Here is a 21,702-nt window from a genome sequence, read left to right as displayed (position 1 = left end):
CTCCAAGAATCAGTTCAAACATAAAAAGGGTCCTGCAATTGTCAAAACAGTCCAAGGTACGTGATTGGTACTTGCACCAAAACCATACCGAGATCAGAATCTATTTGCATGCTAGCACCATACAAACTCCCCAAATACCTCCCAATGAGGTTATTTTCTTTAGAGTTCTACAGGCAGATTATCAATGCAGATGAAACAAATTTTGTTAGTGCCAAGAAGAAGGCCAACTTCAAAATCAAAGACCGATTAGGCCCCTTCATATGTAACTCAAGGGACACAAGCCATGAAGCAGATTTAATATTGCAAAACATGAAATTCCAAAAAACCTTTACCTAGAGATATGACCCTTTGGAATTCATAACCAAGAAGAGACAAAAGGTCAAGCTAGGACCTTTCATTCATCACCCCATTCCTAAAATTGAAGCCTTTTCAAACCAATCAGAATGGGTAGAAGGGACATTAGTAGATCAGGATAGCACCAAAGTAGACATTGAGAATGCACTCATTGACCTAGAGAAATAGCTTGATGAGGGTTCTTTCCTGCATGTGCCAGAAGAATCACAGGTGCTAGAGGGATCAGAAGTACCAGACCTGTCAGAGGTGCCAGATCAAACAGACATACCAGAGAAATCAAATAAACCAGAAACCACCATGAGTACCCCTCCAATTTTAAAAACTCCTCTAATTGAGGAGAAAAGCCTTAAGAGAAACAGGGAAGGGGCCACTACTTCAAAAAGAGCAACATCACAAGCTCATGCAGAGACAAGCCAGGCTAAGAGACAAAGAGCCAATCCTGTCTCTGAACAAGAATATATAGAGGAGACAGCTAAGGTTACAAGCACAGAAAGAGATGGGAGTAGGCTTTCCACTCCATCTGGAGGCACCCTAGAACCTTCCATATCACACACTCAGATGTTGGAAAGGAAACAAAGTGTTGAGGTATCCTCTTTCAAACTGCTAGTAGATAAAGACCAATATATCAAGGAGAGGTACAAACAAATAAAGGCTAGAAATGAGAGGCTGAAAGCCCAAACCTATGCACAGTATCTGAAGATGACCCCTACCAATCAAACAAGGCTTATGTCAGCCTTTGATGTCAAAGAGGAGAAGATGCAAATGACCTTCATCAAGCTGACTACTCAGTGGTCGAGGACAACAACAGATTTGAAAAGGGTGGATTTTGAAGTACTGGCAAGGGATATTCATCCCATTGACCAGATTGAGCTACATAAGCAAACAAGTGAGATGATTTATTCTACATTGATAGGGAAATCAATAGCAGCCCACCAATTGCAGAACTCTTTAAACAATATTTTAGCTCAGTTTTAGTTGGAGAAGGCCTCCTCATATGCAAAAGATACAAGAATCAAGTCCTTAGAGGACTTAGTGATATAATTGGGACATGATCCCAAGGATGTGAAAGCAACAAAGCAACTAATTAAATAGAAGAATGGTGACATTGCTGCACTAAAGAAGCAGCTCAAAATTCCCCAGCTGCATCACCCTCAAACAATGGAAGTCCTAGAAGCACAACAAGGACATGAAGAGCTTATGCACTTAGTCCTAAAGCTAAATGATTAGCTTAAAGAAACAGAGAAGGAGTTGGACACTTTGATTCATTCCAAGCAAAGTGACGTAGCCACAACTCTCGGAACTCTCATCCCCACAGTATCAACAATAGTTCCTTCCACAATGGCAGCATCATTGGCACCTACAGCTCCACCTACCACAGCACTGCCAATTACAATTGAGTCCACTATAGTATTAGCTACATCAACTGAGAAAACAACAGAACTGGTAAAATCTATGGAGGAGATGTCCATCCAAGCTACAGAGCTCAAAATATTAAAGGATAAAGTGGAAAGCTTGGAAATTGATTGCAAACTTGCCCAAATTTAGCAAAGAGAAGAAACACAGAAAGCCCAAAGAATGGGTGAGAAACTCAAAGTCCTAGAGAAATATTTGACACTACAGAAGCCACTAGGACAAACTAAAGAGATGCTTTGGGCCAATATCATTGACTCTATTAATGATATTTGGCCATCAATCCAAGTTATATTTGAGAAAACTGAATTGGTGAAGGTAGCCACTGAAGCCATCCAGAAAGTAAGGGAAGAATTAAGAGATAAACCTGAGGATGCAAATCAACTCATCCACCTCCTGAATAGTAAGAATAGATATGAGCTCCATGATCTTAGCATAGAGGATAGGACTGAAGCCATCCTAGAGATTAAAAAGGTTCTTTCCAAAAAAAACCTCATGCTCAACTTAGAAGAAAAGTACCATAACATGCAGGTAGCCATGGACAGGTTTATGGCTAAATTTCAAATTTTGAGGGACAAGGGCCTTCCGAGTCCTATAGTCATCAATGACAAACTCATGACCAAATTGGACTATAGTGATAGACTTAGGAGGTTGGCCAAGGAACAATCCAGCTCTTCAGGCATTAAAGCCCTGCCAACAGGGAAAGTATTATATGATACATTGGAAAACCTATTTTTCCTAGAACATGAGGTGAAACATTTGTTTCTCACCAAGCCCAATTTTGCAGAATACACAGAGGTAGATGAAATTTACAGAAGAATGTTGAAGGCGAGATTGCCTGAGTTAGAATGGTGGGAGAAAATGACAGGTTTACTATGAAAAAATTTTACATCAGAAAGTTACCACAATAAAGATAGGTAAAAGACAAATCAGCAGGGTCAAAGGGTAACAGAGTCAAATAGTATCAGTGAAAGATCAAAGTAAAGAAGGTTCCAGCGTAGAAATACCACAATTATCAGCCAACTTAAAGGGCCCCAACTCAACAGAAACATCCAGCAACACCATAATAAAAGGAACAACATGAAGTAGTTTAACATCTGCCTCTATCTTCATGCAAGAAGATATTCTTATTCCCTAGTTTAAGTCTCAAGTTGTTTTGAGATATTTTGTAAATATTTTTGTATAAATATTCACATTTTGAAGTATGTAGGGTGGATTCCAAGACATTTCTATAGACTTTTTCTCTCAAATCAAAATTCTATTGTATCAATGACTGGATTGGCTTGCTGGATCAAGGAATAAAGATCATATATTTTACAGGACTCTTGTGTAAAACGAAATACAAATAAGTATTATTCCATGTTCAATGTTGTTTTTCCTCATGTTTTTTTCATAATCTTATTTGTTTCTCTAAAATCTAAATGTATAACAAGGAATGATATTTCAGAAATTGCTTGAATGCACTCTGTCTTGACTATTTTACATTTTGAATGTTTTCTACTAAACTATCTTAGCTAGGGAATTCTTAACTACTCCTTAGCTTCCGTAGTTTCTCCTCTACTCTATAGCAAAGGATTCTCAATTGCCCTTTGCTCATGATCATCCTCCGTTCTTCATTCTAATCCCGGTCGAAGAATTCTTAAGTGCCCTTTCACCCTGGTTAGAATTCATTCACCCATTAGGCCTGAAGGTTTGCATTTTGTTTTGCTAGCTTGCCCTGTGAACATTCCCTTTAATGATTTGGTCCAGTTATGTTATCCATTTGTTGACTCCAAAGCCCAATGGCTTGAAGACCAATCTCTATCCATCTTCTCCAAGAATTCCACCACCCAACCTTAAAATCAAAACGAAAACCCCATGAACACTAAGAACTAGCCTAAAATCCCATAAAAACAAAGTTAAATCATAAAGAGAGAGCTCTCCGTGGACTTAGGTTGTCTAGAGCCTAAGCCTAAAAGATTGTTTTGTGGTTACCTCGGATGCTTTCTTCTTCTGATAACTTCTAAGGATAATTCTGAGTGATAACATAGTGCTAACCATACTGGGGAGTCCAAATCCTCAGTCTTAATAAACCTTTGAGAAAATTTCAAATCTTTATTTCGAGCCTCTTGAATGGTTTATTAGAAGTTATTTACAAAATTTCATGAAAAGAAAATAATTAGAAAAGCTCGAAATTCTGGCTTCAAGGAGAATTCACTATACTAGGGCCAATCCAGATCCAAACCCTGCCCCAGTAGTGGATAACCCCAACCTGATTTCGATAAGATCCAAAAGACAAGAAAGTTCAGTCAGTCCAACACCTTCAATCAAAGCAAATTCATGCCCTGATGAGTGGTTGTTTCTAGAAGACCTCCCCTTTGATGAGTCATTTGACCTTTCCCTATTTAGAACCAGGTCTGAAAGTGCACTTGATGACATAGTTCTAGATCCAGAGTTTATTGCAGATCTCGAAGTCCAAAAGGCAAACTAGTCAATTGATGAGTATATTATAAATTCCCCTCAGTCATCCCTTACTACTGCTAAGATCCTTGAGCTTTCTGAACCAGTGTCAACTACCCTTAGTTCACCATTATTCCCTTCCACCTCTGAAGTTCATTCCTCACCTCCATTTATACCTTCACTTCCCTACCAACCTACCATCACCCATCAATCACCTATTACTCCTAGTTCTCCATTAGCTATTGTATCATCTCCTGGTACCCCAACCCCACTTCTTATCCCTACCCAACTTAGAGCCATGACAAATAGATATGCTTCTCTTGTGGTACTTGCCCCACTTGGTGCCATGCCACAAGACTACCAAAACAAAATTGTTCAATTTGATGGCATAGGACCTTATACAACACAACATCGTGTAAACAAAATGACAGACTACCTTTAATTACATGAAATTGATATTGGAGATGTTTAAATGAGACCTTTTGCTCATACTTTAGCTGGTGATGTTAGGAAATGGTTTAGATCATTACCTCCTAATAGAATAGATAGTCTAGATATATTTTATCAGTAATTTTTAAATAGATGGGAAAAGAAAAAGAACCCACTGCATATCCTTTCAGAATACGAAAACATTAAAAGAGGACCAAATGAAACAGTCCAGGATTACTGCACCAAATTTAACAATATATACAATGCAATACCAGTCAATCTTATGCCCCCACCTGACTTAGCTCTGATAAAATTTCCTGATGGGTTTGATACTAATATGGCATTCCAACTCAGAGAGAGAAATCCCCCAACCTTAGAAGACATGCAGAATGTAGCAGTTAGTGTAGAAGCCAACTTGCTAGCAAAAAGAGCTAGGGTTAGGAACGAAAGGAGAGGATATACCAAAGATGAAGCCTCACCCTCTAACCTTAAAATAGATTTTCTAACCAAGGGTATGGAAAAACTGATGGATAGGATAGAAAACATTGAGAGGAAGGCTCAATGGAATAATCAACAGGAACCTCCAGTGAGAAACCCAAACTTTAGAAAGAATCAGAATCAAAATACTGGAAAGAATGGACATGATCAAAATATTAGGCCTCCCTTTCAAGAAAACCATGCTGAAACATCCCATTCAGATGACCCTGAACAAGACACACACATTAACTTGATGGGTTTAGATGATGAGGAAATTTTCTTCTTGACCCAAGATGAGCAAGAACTGCATATGCTGCAACAATTGCAGACCCAATCCAGAGAATCATTTGATTATAAACATGGATATGATTCTTCCATCTTTGAAGTGCACAAACAATACAACTTGAGGAGTAAAAAGAATATTCATACTCCTAACCAGACCAAGAAAACAGTGCTAAATCAACCCAAGAAAATCAAAACAGCTCCAGTTACTAAGACTCTCCAAATCCTTCCTCGACCAAATCAGAACCCTCCTGGTCCCACCATCATAGATATAACCCATGACCAACCCCCTGATGATCACCCATCCACTTCAATCACCTCCAAGGAAACATGGAGAAATCTCCAAGCACCATATTAGAAAATCCACATAAAAAGAACTTAAATGCAGAAAAAGAAGAGAAACCTACTCCAATTCCTACTATAGAAAATCCAAGTCCTCAAATAGAAAAAGGCCCTTTGCCTTTCAATTTGGGAGCAGAGGTAGCTAAAATTAAAATTTCAGTTCCCTTAACAGAGTTGATCAAAAGTGAAACCTGTAAGTCTCAAATAAACAAAACCTTAAACTTTGTTGAGAATGAAGACTCTGTCAACTTGTTTGATGATTAGCCTGAGCTTATATTCGGTCCTGATGTTAATGGAAAACCATTAGAAGGAGGGATACCACCCTTTTATATTAGCCTTATCATTCATGATAAAATATTACACAATGCAATGTTAGATTGGGGGGCTTCACACAATTTAATGCCTAAATCGGTTATGGAAAAATTAAACTTGGACTTTACTAGACCTTACAAGGACTTATTTTCATTTGACTCAAGTCAAGTAAAGTGTCTAGGGTTAATCAAGGATTTGTGTGTTACCTTAGCACAATATCCTACTAAGAGCATTCTCATAGATATAGTAGTTGCTGACATCCCACCTAAATATGGCGTGCTATTATCTAGATCATGGGTAGCTAAACTCCAAGGATCTTTGCAACTTGACATGTCATATGCTACAATCTTAGTTTTTGGACAACCTAAAAAGCTGTACAGAGAAACCCTAATGAAATATGTAGTGAGTAGCGAGGATAGGCCTCAAAACTTCCCTATCTACTCAATGCATTTTGACATTGATTCTTTTATTTTGTACAATGTTGAACAAACACCACAAACTACTTCAAACAACATTGTTTCAAAACCAAAAGAAATTGCAGTTACAGCTAAAAATGTAACTGTCCAAACACAAGAGCTTTCCAATGGAAAGAATGATCAAAACACCTCAAACAATGAAAATTTTGTTCCCCCAGACAGTGAGAATTATGAACATGAGATATTATGGCACCTTGAATTTGATGGATCAGTGAATAAGTTAGGAGCAAGAGCAGGAGTGTGGATATACAATCTAGAGAATGATCACTCAGAGGGCCATGCTTACAGATTGAATTTCAAATGCACTAACAACATGGCTGAGTGTGAAGCACTTCTTTTAGATCTTAAATTAGTTAGGAAGCTAGGAGCTATCAGAGTTTCTATCATGGGAGACTCTGAATTAGTTATAAAACAAATCAAGGCTGTATATATGACCAAATACCCTAGATTAAGTTGTTACAAAGGAACCATTATAGAAATACTAAACACTTTCCTAGAAACCAAGGTTGTTGTAATTCCTAGAAAGCATAATATGTAGGCTCATAGTTTAGCAATGTTTGCCAGCACTTGTAAGTTACCTTTTCAACCTAATTATCAGTACACTGTTCAGCTCAGGCACAGACCTACTATCTCAGATAACTTGAAAAACTGGCAAGTATTTTCTAATGATCAGAAAATAAACAATTTTTTAACCTTGGAAGAAGAATTTGTAAATAGTAATATAGATACTGACATAATATTAGATCCTGATTTTAAAGATAAAATATAGATAAATGAAATAGAAAATGAAAAGATAGATAGATTTCACCCCACTAAATTTCCAAAATCAGATGTAGAAAACCTAAAGCAAGTCGAGGTTGATGAAATAATTGACAAGGACTCTGAAGTCATTAATCTCAAAGACAACTTTTTTCCCAAAGGATTAACCCCTTTGGAAGACTTGTTTAACTTAAATGATGTCACTAGAAAACAAAAGATGGAACCCTTAAAGTCTGATATTGAGGAGTGTAATATATGCACTAAGGAAAACCCAAAATTAATTAAACTTTCAAAGCCATTACCTCCTACAAAAAAGGTGAAATACCTTTAACTATTAAAGGAATTCCAAGATGTCTTTGCTTGGAGTTATGAGGACCTCAAGTCCTATGACACCAGCATCATACAACACACCATCCCCATAAAATAAAACCAAAAACCTTTCAGGCAAAATCTTAGTAGAATTAATACCATCCTATTGCCTTCTATTGAAAAGGAAATCCGAAGGATGTATGAGGCCAAGATAATAGCACCAATCAGATTCTTTGATTGGGTTTCAAATTTAGTGCCAACAAGGAAGAAAATTGGTGAGATCAGACTTTGTGTTGATCTCAGGAACCTTAATAAAGTTTCACTCAAAGACAATTACCCTCTCCCTAAAATGGATCATATTTTACAAAGGGTAGTTGGATCAACCAGAATCTCATTATTGGATGGGTTTTCTGGTTACAATTAGATTTTAGTTCACCCAGATGATCAAGCCAAAACTGTGTTTACTACTCCTTGGGGCACATTCATGTATGTGAAGATGCCTTTTGGATTGATGAATGCAGGGGCCACTTTCCAAAGAGCCATGGACATAGATTTTGCCAAGGAAATTCATGACTTCCTAGTAATATATTTAGATGACATCACTGTATTCTCAAAATCTGATAATCAGCACTTAGATCATCTAAGGCAGGTTTTCATCAAATGCAGGAAGTATGGAATTTCTTTAAATCCCAAGAAATCTTTATTTGGGTTAGAAGAGGGAAAGTTATTAGGCCATATAATTTCAAAAGATGGTATCCGAATAGATCCTGCAAGAATAGAAGCCATCTTATAGATACAACATCCTAGGAGCATTAGGGAATTACAAGCCTTTTTATGGAAAATTCACTTTCTTAGGAGATTTATATCCAACTTAGCAGAATTGATTAGATCATTGAATAATATGTTGAAAAAAGATTCGACCTTAAAATGGACCGTTGAGGCTAAGAAATCCTTTGAAGACATTAAGCTAGCCTTAACTAAAACACTAGTTTTGATCAGTCTGAAATTTGACAGGGACTTCATTTTATTTTCCTTTGCTTCAAAACATACAATTCTTGCAGTTTTACTACAGAAAAATGATCAGGGTTATGACCAACCTATTGCCTTTTATAGCAAAGCCCTGAGAGATGCCCCCTTAAAATACAACATAATGGAAAAGCAAGCCTTTGCTTTGGTCAAAGCTATCAAAGATTTCAGAGTTTACATTCTATATTCTCATATAATAGCCTATGTCCCCAATTCAGTAGTCAAGGATATCCTAACTCAGGATGGCCCAAATGGAAAAAGTGGGAAATGGATTGCTACCATATTAGAATATGACCCAGAAATCAAACCAACAAAGTTAATCAAGGGCCAAGGTTTAGCCAAGCTCATGGCTAAATCAAACTGTCAGGCTTTAGATATAAATTTTATTGTAGAAATGGATAATGGAGAGGAGATGGAGACTCCACCAATCAGCCAGACATTTATTGAATCACCTTGGTATGTTGACATCATATATGTTTTACTAAATCTACAAGATCCTCATGAATTATCCAGCACCAAAGGCAAGTTTTTAAAAATGAAATGCTTAAAATTTTTCATAGTAGATAATGCTTTGTTTTGGAGGAATTATGAATGTATCCTTCTTAACTGTTTATTAAAAGAAGAATCTGACAAAGTGTTACAAGAATTTCATGCAAGTGACTGTGGAGGACATCTTTACCAAAAAACCAATGCTGACAAGATTCTTAGAGACGATTTCTATTGGCCTACTTTGTTTGCTGATGTAAAGAAATTTGTAACCTCATGTCATAAATGTCAAATTTTTGAAGGAAAGAAAAAACTTCTACCCTTGCCCCTAAAACCAATCTCTGCTAAAGCACTTTTTCAATAATGGGGTCTTGATTTCATTGGTGAAATCTACCCACCTTCCTCTGCCCAACAAAAATGGATCCTTACTGCTACAGATTATTTTACCAAATGGATAGAAGCCATACCATCAAGGCAAGCCATTGACACTGTTATAATAACCCTCCTTGAGGCCAACATCCTATCTAGATTTGGGTGCCCAACCAAAATCATCACTAATAATGCAGCAGCTTTCAAATCTAGAAAAATGATAGACTTCTGTAGTAAGTATCATATAATTTTGGGCCATTCCACAACTTATTACCCCCAAGGAAATGGACTAGCAGAATCCTCAAATAAAAGTCTGGTAAATATCATCAAAAAATTGTTAGAGGATAACAAGAAAACATGGAACAAAAAGCTAGTAAATTCCTTATGCGTAGATAGGTTAACCACAAAGAAATTAATTAGTACTAGTACTTATCAATTAGTTTATGGGATGGAAGTTGTTTTCCCATCTTCCTTGGGAACACTAGTAATGAAGCTGCTCCAAGAATTACAGGTTGAACCAAATGACATCCAAAGAAAAATTAATCAAAAAATTCACTTGTAGCAAACCAGGGAAGAAGTGTACATCAGATCCCAAGTTGTGCAAGAAAGGATCAAGAAGACTTTTGATAAAAGGACTAAAGCAGAAGATTTTTACCTAGGAGACAAAGTTTTAAAATGGGATTCAAGGAGAGAAGATAAAGGTAAACATGGGAAATTTGATTTCCTGTGGAAAGGCCCATATATCATTTATTCCTTCAGAGGTAATAATGCTTTATTCCTCAAAGAAATGGATGGCACAGAAGCAGAAGGAGAACCAGTGAACGGTCGAATTCTCAGACACTATATTGAACATAGTTACTGATTTCACTTATAATTATTACATACTTTACTTTCAAAAGTCTAGATTTGATTGGATGGTGATTTTTGAAGTTAAAGCCCGGAGAGAACGCCCTAACCTTTAAAAGTTTTACTGTCATAAATAATAATAATGCAGAAGCATAAAAGGGAAAGGTTGCAAGAAAATATCACAGCAATTCAAAAGGCCACTGATCTACAAAGTTCTTGACATTTCACCAGGAAATTTCATCCCCAAGTGGATCCACTGTTAGGTTCCTATACCAATAGGAGTCATAATTTTTGAATGACTGAGATTAAAACTTGTAATATGTACATACCTTTTCTTTGTGCAAATGTTTTCCATGTTGATAAATTAAAAAATGTAAAGAGTGTATGTCCTAAAAGAATAATCAAAGCACAAAAAGAATAAAAAATTCAAAAACGATGAAAAATATGAACCCCAAGAAAAGGAAAAAGACCATGAAATTGAGCAAGCCAAAATGCCACTACTATTTAATTTTGTGCAGAATAAAGGATTGTGTGCAGCTTGTAATCCTTAACACAATCCATGGTAATCAAACTATTTAATATTGATTATGCCATGCTTTAAATTTCATGTTGATAGATAGAGAATAAAAATCCTGCCAAAGAGTGTAACCTTGGCAGATAATTAGATAGGTAGAGTAAATAAAAGGATCTCAATTGTTTAACCTAAGCCCTTGGATGTAATAAGGTTAGATTTAGTTAGTTTACAATTATAAAGAGAAAGAAAAATGTTTGATAAGGGTTTGCTAGCTCGAATGCACCCTAATAAAGAGAAGTAAACATGGTAGGATGAGTAGATGGGTAAGTAGAAGAAAGATTGCAGAAATTATGATGATTGGTTAGACAAAAAGCATATTTATCATTCTCAACATAAAAGTTCCAAATGTGAGTGGGCAATCAAGCACAAAAATGGATATCAAGGTCAATTAGTTAACGTCCCTCATTCATTTCATCTTTTACTTAACTAATTTCCCACAATAAAGTTCAAAGTACTTAAAAACCCTAAGTCAAAGAGGCTCGAACATTTCTCTGACTTTTGGAGGGACCAGACCCTCGGCCCAATGAATTATAGGCCATAAGTACTAAAACCCCCTCATAAAAATTCATCCCCCCATTTCAGTTCATTCATCCCCCTTCATTTCCCCTCATTTCCCTAATAAAACCCCTTTTTCTAAGGTTAAACGTTATTTACATAGGAAAAGTAATCACCCCCATGTAAAACCCCTTTTTCCCAAAAAATCCACCAAAACACACATTACCTTAAGTTTGATGTTAACATGTGAAAAAGCATTCAGAATCATGAAAAACATTTACTTAGGGTATGGTGCCCCTTTCCGCTCATTTTATCAATTACTAATTTTATTTATTAAATCTCGCAAACAAGAACCCTTTTTCCCCGTATATATTTAACTCCTGAAAATTAACTAGCCCTATACCCTAGTTTAAAATATAATCTATAATTTCACCCAAACCCTAAAAACCAAATAACTAATCGATTTGCGATTAAGTTAGATAATCCCATGTTTAAACTCGTCGTTAATGATCCTGACACCTTAACCCCACTTTAATCTGTCATTAACTCAAAAACCGCCGCATTAAATCATCCATCGGGCCCTCCACTAGCCTCCATGCAGCTTCCCCTCCCGATCACCGTATGATTGCCTCCCTCCACATCCAACGGCCCTTACCCATATCGGGCGGGACCGACGTCCAAACAATACCCGCCCGATAAAGTTGTTTTCCTTCGGGCCCCTGATGCTACATTTCGTTCAACGTATGGAATCAGGCAGCCTCCACCCAATACCACTGAATGCCCAAAAGCGGTGTGATGGAAACCACTTACGGGCCGCTTGCTACGTGACAAAATAGTTACAGTTCACCCACTACATGGAAAATGACCATTGTTCACCCATACCCGCCAAAATTGACTTTCGCGCATAAAGCCAAAAATCCCCAAATCATTTGTTTTTATCGTTTTTTCAACTGTAAACCTCCATGCACGCACCTGCAAACGTCGAAGTTGTCAACCTACGTCCAATTGCACCCTAAAGATGCCACAGAGCACCTAGTTCACTTTCTAGCCTACACAGAGCCTTTTCGACCGTTCGCAGTTGCCAGCCGCCCTATTCAGAGCTAGTTTTCCTTAAATTCCAGGTATTTAAGCCATAATTCACTGGAAAACCTGTCAATTTCAGAACCAGTTACTGAGTTTTATTAGTTAAAGTAAAAAATTAATTAAAGAAACTCAAGCAACTTAAGCTTACTCTGTACTAAACCACCATTGCCCTAAAAGACTGAAAATCACCTCCCCCACTCTCAAATCCACAAGAACTGAGAATGGCTGCCCCAATTGCCATGGATGTGAGACCCATCTCTACACCCTACTTAGACCTGGACCACCTTCCCCTGGCTGATAAGGATTTTCAGATAAAGGACACCACTATCCATGAATCCCCACTCAAAGTACATTGCCAAAGTAGGGATAGATACTTGAACTAGGCTGATAAAATTGGTCTGTGGGAGTCCAATTTTCCCAAGTACCAGTTCCCAGAGGTCCACATTTTCCTAGAAATTGTCCACTACTGTCATGCCAATTATATCCCAGTCAAAGAGCAGTGATGTCCCCTAACCAGACCATACTTTTCACCATCACTGTTGAATCTATCAATGAGATGCTACAACTCCAACCTAGCCTAAACTTGACTCCCCTCTCCATTGGAGATCTGTTGGACTTATTTCCCAAGCTTAGCCCTGCAAGATTGGCCCAAATAATCCAAACCTTCATCCTAGAAGAGAAGTATACCCCCAAAGACCCCCCACCATATGTAGCAGCTTTATTTTCTCCTTGGGGCAGAAGTATTGTAGATATGATATCTAGAGTCCTGGGTTATACCACCAGTGAATATATTGATGAGATTATTCTAGCCTTCATGTCCATATACACTCCAGGACAACCTCCTGTTGTTATCTATGACTATGCCAAATTTATAGCTGATAGGATGCATGACTAGTTTCTCAGAATGAGCAATGAGAGAGTCTTCAAATACTCCTCTGTTTTGTACCACCCTTTTCTATATTTCTAGTTAGACAAGTTTCCATTCACCCTGCAGAAGCTTGATACAAAAGGTCAACCCAAATCAGTCATTTTCTGGACTCCATTGGTCCACAAATTTCACTCCCCATATTCATATGTTGACTTTATTGACCTATTTGTGCATCCAATTGTGACAATGTTGATAGGAAGCCCTCCTCCAAGAATCAGTTCAGACATAAGAAGGGTCCTACAATTTTCAAAACAGTCCAAGGTACGTGATTGGTACTTGTACCAAAACCATACCGAGATCAGAATCTATGGTTGCATGTTGGCACCATACAAACTCCCCAAATACCTCCCAATGAGGTTATTTGCTTTAGAGTACTACAGGCAGATTATCAGTGCAGATGAAACAAATTTTGTTAATGCTAAGAAGAAGGCCAACTTCAAAATCAAAGACCAATTAGGCCCCTTCATATGTAACTCAAGGGAAGTAGGCCATGAAGCAAATTTAATATTGCAGAACATGAAATTACAAAAAATCTTTATCTGGATATATGACCCTTTGGAATTCATAACCAAGAAGAAGTAGAAGGTCAATCTAGGACCTTTCATTCATCACCCCATTCCTGAAATTGAAGCCTTTGCAAACCAATCAGAATGGGTAGAAGGGACCTTAGTAGATCAGGACAGCACCAAAGTAGACATTGAGAATGCACTCATTGACCTAGAGAAAAATCTTGATGAGCGTTCTTTCTTGCAGGTGCCTGAAGAATCACAGGTGCCAAAGGGATTAGAAGTACCAGACCTGTTAGAGGTGCCAGATCAAACAGACATACTAGAGAAATCAAATAAACCAGAAACCACCATGAGTACCCCTCCAGTTCTACAAACTCCTCTAAATGAGGAGAAAAGCCTCAAGAGAAACAGGGAAGGGGCCACTACTTCAAAAAGAGCAACATCACAAGCCCATGCAGAGACAAGCCAGGCTAAGAGACAAAGAGTCAATCCTGTCTCTGAACAGGAATATACAGAGGAGATAGCTGAGGTTACAAGCACAGAAAGAGATGGGAGTAGGCTTGTCACTCCATCTGGAGGCACCCTAGAACCTTCCATATCACACACTCAGATGTTGGAAAGGCAGCAAAGTGTTGATGTATCCTCTTTCAGAATGCCGACAAATAAAGACCAAGATATCAAGGAGAGATACAAAGAAATAAAGGCTAGAAATGAGAGGCTAAAAGCCCAAACCTATGCACAGTATTTGAAGATGACCCCTACCAATCAAACAAGGCTTATGTCAACCTTTGATGTCAAATAGGGGAAGATGCAAATGACCTTCATCAAGTTGACCACTCAGCAACCGAGGACAGCAACAAATTTTAAAAGGGTGGATTTTGAAGTACTGGCAAGGGATATTCATCCCATTGACCAGATTGAGCTACATAAGAAAACAGGTGAGATGATTTATTCTACATTGATAGGGAAAGCCATAGCAACCCACCAATTGCAGAACCCTTTAAACAATATGTCAAATCAATTTTAGTTGGAGAAGGCCTCCTCACAGGCCAAAGATACAAGAATCAAGTCCTTAGAGGACTTAGTGATAGAATTGGGAAATGATCCCAAGGATGTGAAAGCAACATAGCATCTAATTAAAGAGAAGAATGATGACATTTCTGAACTGAAGAAGCAGCTCAAAATTCCCCAGTTGCATCACCCTCAAACAATGGAAGTCCTAGAAGCACAACAAGGACATGAAGAGCTTATGGACCTACTCCTAAACCTAAATGATCAGCTTAAAGAAACAGAGAAAGAGTTGGACACTTTGATTCAGTCCAAGAAAAGTGACCTGGCCACAACTCCCAGAACTGTCATCCCCACAGTATCAACAACAGTTCCTTCCACAATGGCAGCATCATTAGCACCTACAACTCCACCTGACACAGCATTGCCAATTACAACTGATTCCACTACAGCAGTAGGTACATCAACTGAGAAAACAACAGAACTAGTAAAAGCTATGGAGGAGATGTCCATCCAAGCTACAGAGCTCAAAAGATTAAAGGAGAAAGTGGCAAGTTTGGAAATTGATTGCAAACTTTCCCAAATTCAGCAAAGAGAAGAAACACAGAAAGCCCAAAGAATGGGTGAGAAAATCAAAGTCCTAGAGAAAGATTTGACACTGCATAAGCCACTAGGACAGAGTAAAGAGATGATCTGGGCCAATATCATTGACTCTGTTAATATATTTGGCCATCAATCCAAGTTATATTTGAGCACACTGAATTGGTGAACGTAGCCACTGAAGCCATCCAGAAAGTAAGGGAAGAATTAGGAGATAAACCTGAGGATGCAAATCGACTCATCCACCTCCTGAACAATAAGAACAAATATGAGCTCCATGAGCTTGGCATAGAGGATAGGACTGAAGCCATCCTAGAGATTAAAAAGGTTCTTTCCAAAAGAAACCTCATGCTCAACTTAGAAGAAAAGTGCCATAACATGTAGGTAACCATTGACGAGTTTATGGCTAAATTTCAAATTTTGAGGGACAAGGGCCTTCCCAGTCCTATGGTCACCAATGACAAACTCATGACCCAATTGGACTATAGTGATAGACTTAGGAGGTTGGCCAAGGAACAAGCCAGCTCTTCAGGCATTAAAGCCCTGCCAATAGGCAAAGTATTATATGATACATTGGAAAACCTGTTTTTCCTAGAACATGAGGTGAAACATTTGTTTTTCACCAAGCCTAATTTTTCAAAATATAGAGAGGCAGATGAAATTTACAAAAGAATTATGAAGGTGAGATTGCCTGAGGCAGAATGGTGGGAGAAAATGACAGATTTACTATGAAAATTTTTACATCAGAAAGTTACCACAGTAAATCTGAAGGCAACCAGGTGAGACAGGTAAAAGACAAATCAGCAGGGTCAGAGGGTAACAGAATCAAAGAGTATCAGTGAATGATAAAAGTAAAGAAGATTCTAGTGTAGAAATACCACAACTATCAGCCAGCTTAAAGGGCTCCAAGTCAACAGAAACAGCCAGCAACACCATAATAAAAGGGACAACATGAAGCAATTTAACATCTGTCTTTATCTTCATGCAAGAAGATATTCTTATTCCCTAGATTAAGTCTCAAGTTGTTTTGAGATATTTTGTAAATATTTTTGTATAAATACTTCACATTTCGAAGTATGTAGGGTGGATTCCAAGACATTTCTATAGTCTTTTTCTCTCAAATCAAAATTCTATTGTATCAATGATTGGATTGGCTTGCTCGATCAAGGGATAAAGATTAGATATTTTACAGGATTCTTGTGTAAAGCGAAATACAACTAAGTATTCTTCCATGTTCAATGTTTTTTTTCTCATGATTTTTTCATAATCTTATTTGTTTCTCTAAAATCTAAATGTATAATAAGGAATGATATTTCATTAATTTCTTGAATGCACTCTATCTTGATTGTTTTACATTCTGAATGTTTTCTACTAAACTATCTTAGCTAGGGATTTCTTAATTGCTCCCTCTATAGCAAAGGATTCTCAATTGCCCTTTTCTCATGATCATCCTTTGTTCTTCATTTTGATCCCAATCCAAGGATTCTTAATGGCCCTTTCACCCTGGTTAGAATTACTTCACCCATTAGGCCTGAAGATTTGCATTTTATTTTGCTAGCTACCCTATGAACATTCCCTTTAATGATCTGGTCCAGTTATGCTATCCATTTGTTGACTAGATAGCCCAATGGCTTGAAGGCCAAGCTCTATTCATTTGCTCCAAGAATTCCACCACCCAACCTTAAAATCAAAACCAAAACCCAATGAACACTAAGAACTAGCCTAAAATCCCATAAAAACAAAGTTAAATCATAAAGAGAGAGCCCTCTCTGGACTTAGGTTGGCTAGAGCATAAGCCTAAAAGATTGGTTTGTGGTTACCTCAGATGCTTCCTTCTTCTGATAACTTCTAAGGATAATTCTGAGTGATAACAGACTTAAAACCTGATGTTGTTGTGGCTCAGGATCGTAGTGGCAACTATGTAAGCATAATTGACGTTTTCCAGAAGGCACCCTCACATTTAAGAGGTAGAAAATCCATAATCTACGTAAAAGTTGGAGTGTACGATGAAACTGTTAGAATTTCTAAACGAAAAAACAAAAATAATGTTTGTTGGCAATGGCAAGGGAAAGACTGTTGTTGTCTCCAGCAAAAATGCAAAAGAGGGCTATACTATGTTCAGTTCGGCTACCTTTGGTACTTTTCCAAACCTTTTTGTTTGCATTCATTTTTGTTTGATTGTTTAATCCAGTACCTTGAAATACTCTTTCTCTTTCTCTGTAGCTGGTTAGTTGGGTTTTCAACCATGTTTCATACATGCATTTTTGTTTCGTAGATTGTTTAATCCAATATCTTGAAATACTCTTTCCCTTTCTCTGTAACTGGTTAAATGTTTTTTCAACCATGTTTCATACATGCATTTTTGTTTGATTGTTTAATCCAATATCTTGAAGCACTCGTTCTCTTTCTCTGTAGCTGTTTAATTGGTTTTTTAACCATGTTTCATGACATGTATGTATGGAGATAAGGTCAATTAATAATCACTGACTAGTGAATCCCTGCATTGCAACTGCATCCGGTGCAAGATTTGTTGCACGTGACATGACCTTTATGAACAATGTCAGGCCTGAAAAGCATCAAGTCGTGACTCTATGGGTGGGGGCCAATTTTGCAGTGATTTATCATTACAACATTGTAGGTTACCAAGAAACTCTTTACGTTCATTCTCTTAAGCAGTTTTATAGAGAATGTGACATCTTTGGAGCAATTGATTTCATTTTTGGCAATGCGGCAGTGGTTTTTAAGTTATGTATCATTTATGCTCGATAAGGCATGCCCAATAAAAATAACACAATCACATCCCAAGGCAAAAATGACCCAAATCAAAACACGAGCATCTCGATACAAAATTGTATAGTTACAACGGCAAATGATGTCGCTCCCCTGATGGAATTCTATTCAACATACCTCGAGAGGCCTTAGAAATTGTACTCTCGAACTATTTACATACAATCATTTTTAGGTGACCTCATTGATCCTGCTGGCTGGTTGGAATGGTCTGGAGAATTTGCATTAAAACACTTATACTTTGGGGAATACATGAATATTGGGCCTGGTGCAATTCTAGATGAGGAATCAACCATTTAGAAAGTGCTCAGACATGGCAGGTTCAACACACATCCCAATATGATAAATATCAAAGCCCATGTAGTGGTATTCGGTGGTGTTTTTATTTTTCCATTACCGCACTCATTGCATTCCCTTTGTTGAGAAAATTCTGGTATAATTTTAGTGATTCCAAGGATAAGGGTGATGACCTAACATTGCAAGAGCCAACATCGATGGAGTTAACCCCTCCACAGGGATAAGTTCAATAATCTTCTCGATAATTTTGTTTGAAATGATTAAATTAACGTTTTTAGTTTTTAGTGAACATCAATCAACTCATTATGATTATCAAGATACAAAGTGAGACTCCACCCTGCAATAATTGAAGTCTCTACCATATTACCTTCCTCACAACATCCACTGATCAATATTATGTGATTGATATCAAAGGGAATTTATTTTTGTTCAGAAATTTACCAAGAATCATATTTATCTTTTGTATATTTTCGTGTTTACAGCATACATCAACAACAAGCAACAAACCCTTTTATGAAATCATATTCGATAATGTTGAGACTAGAATTTACAAAACCTTTGGAATGTGGGCTAGGTGTTGTACACCTTTGCCCTCGAGAAGCTTCGACACCCATGTCTTTGACTACTAATAGTAAGAAACTATTACAGAGCCCTTTGGATTTTGTAGAAAGCATACAGTGCTTGGAGATTTAGGTGCGAGTCTTGGTTTTGCGGGTACAATTGGGGTTGGAATTGAAATTTTCCTCTGGTGGAGACAAAGACACAATCAACAAGGGTTGTTGTTTTTTGTTTTTGTTAATTATTATTTGAATGAGCAGCTTGATCTAGAATTTGCCTTATAGAGATTCCATTTCAAAGAGCTTTAGGTTGCATCTGATAATTTTAGTAGCAATAATATGCTAATTTCAGGAGGATTTGGGAATGTGTACAAGGGATGCCTACAAGATGGCACTCTTGTAGCCGTTAAGAGATTGAAAGATGCTAACACTACAGGGGGAGAAGTCCAATTTCAGATAGAAGTTGAGATGATTAGCTTGCATGTGCAAGGGAATTCATTGAGATTATGTGGATTTTGCATGACATCCATGGAATGACTATTGGTTTATCCCTACGTGCTAAACGAAAGCGTTGCATCTCACTTGAGAGATACTATTCATGGAAAACTTACATTGAATTGGGATACAAGGAACAAGGTATCCTTGGCAAGTGCTAGGGACTTATGTACCTACATGAGCAGTGTGATCCCAAGATAATTCATCGTGATGTAAAAGCATCCAACATCTTACTGGATGAATATTTTGAAGCTATTGCAGGTGACTTTGGATTAGCAAAACTTTTGTATCACAGGGATTCACATGTGACTAAAACTATTAGGGGTATTGTTGAGCACATAGCCCATGAGTACCTCTCAAAAGGCTAATCCTGTGAGATGACCGATGTATTTGGTTTTGGCATATTATTATTGGAACTCATAACTAGGCAAAAGGCTTTGGATTTTGGTCGGGCAACAAACCAGAAAGGAGTGATGCTTGATTGGGTTAAAAAAAAAAAAATACACCAGGAGAGTAGGATTGACATCATGATAGACAAGGATATTAAACCCAATTATGACAGAGTTGAACTTGAGGAAATGGTGCAAGTAGGACTGTTATGCACTCAGTTTAACCTTGTTCATTTCCATAATATGTCTGAAGCGGTTAGGATGTTGGAAAGTGATGTATTGGATGAAAGCTAGGAAGCTTCACAAAAGGTTGGAACTCTTAAAATACAAGGGGGATATAAATCATATCTGAGATGCATTCTAACTTTATTGATGAAGATTCACCATTGGTTTCGAATGCAATGGAACTATCAGGTCCACGGAGACTTATGATAAATGTTGATTTCGTGTTTGGAATTATATTCCTATGACATGTTGGAGGCTTATTTATCTTGAAGCATCTTGAATTTCCACCAGGAAGGGTTGGTTGTCATAGCTTCCTTGCAATTTCACGGCCAGGTGCACTATGATGGCATCACTGTTTTGGGTGTTTTCTTGTTAAATTATTGTAGTATACTCTCTAATCTCACCTCTAGGTTATATTTCCAACATGGTTTTTCTACACCAAAGTGATGAATATAAGCAAAACTTACTTGCATATAGCTTGATAGACTTTGAGTCAATGGCTTTTTGCTAAGATTACCTACAAATTCTAGAAATTTTTCCACAGCCAAGACAGGTTTTTTATTTTTGAGTTTGCAAATCACTGGGATTAGACCTTACTCCATGTTGATTAAGCTCCCACATGCACATTGTGGCTAACCTTTCTCAATAGGAGGCCCAAGTGAATCATAAATCTCAAGAGGATAGCTTTGAGTCAAAATTTTTATCCTAAATAGCTCCTCCAATATAATTTTATATCAAGTAATTAAGCTTTTCTCAACTCGTGAAGTTGGGACATTGACTAAAAATTGCACTATAGCATTTAAAATTTCTTTACGCAAGGATTTTTGAGTTTCTCCAATGTAGTGTGGAGCAAATATGTGATTCTTGGAATTGGTTCATTTAAAAGCAAAATAAGGGCAAGTCTTAATTTAATATTGAAACAAACTAAACATTAAATTGCACGCAACGTGTTATGTGATGAAACACTTTATAATACATTGTTAACTTAACGTCCTTTTGCTCAACTAATTTAGTGGATTTATGTGACATGTAAAGTTGTGTGAATAAAACCGGATAAAACTACATTAAATTCCAGGCCGCGTGAAGTGAAGTTTACATGTCTTATTTATTTATTTTTGTATTGTAACTAACTTAAAATATCAAAATTTCAATCTCAACTACAACATATTTAATTTAATATAATTAAGTAGTTTCTAGCTTTTAGGGTGTGAAAATTACATTTTCTAATTATAACATATTATTTATATATAATATTTTGTAATTTTTAAAATGTAAAACTATATTTTTTTTATTACCCTATATTTTTTAATTTTAAATTTTTTAATAAAAACAGAAAATATTCTAATTATTAGCGCTATATAATAAGCTTTGTAATAATAATAAAAAAATTGCCTTTTATTATCATAAATTAACTATATAAAAGTAGAAATTTTCATAAA

At 37.0% G+C, this 21,702-nt stretch overlaps 1 pseudogene; it reads left to right on the top strand.

Annotated features, from left to right (window-relative positions):
- LOC149141842 (protein CLAVATA3 INSENSITIVE RECEPTOR KINASE 6-like) overlaps positions 1 to 21,702 on the top strand; it is a 100,734-nt pseudogene that overhangs the window by 14,862 nt on the left and 64,170 nt on the right.

The sequence above is a fragment of the Pinus tabuliformis genome, chromosome X, assembly GCF_031772625.1.
Source record: "Pinus tabuliformis cultivar Carrire ecotype Pingquan chromosome X, CPIR1, whole genome shotgun sequence".
Lineage (NCBI taxonomy): Eukaryota > Viridiplantae > Streptophyta > Pinopsida > Pinales > Pinaceae > Pinus > Pinus tabuliformis.
The sequence above is the reverse complement of the archived record's forward strand: the minus strand, read 5'-3'. Positions and strand labels throughout refer to the sequence as shown.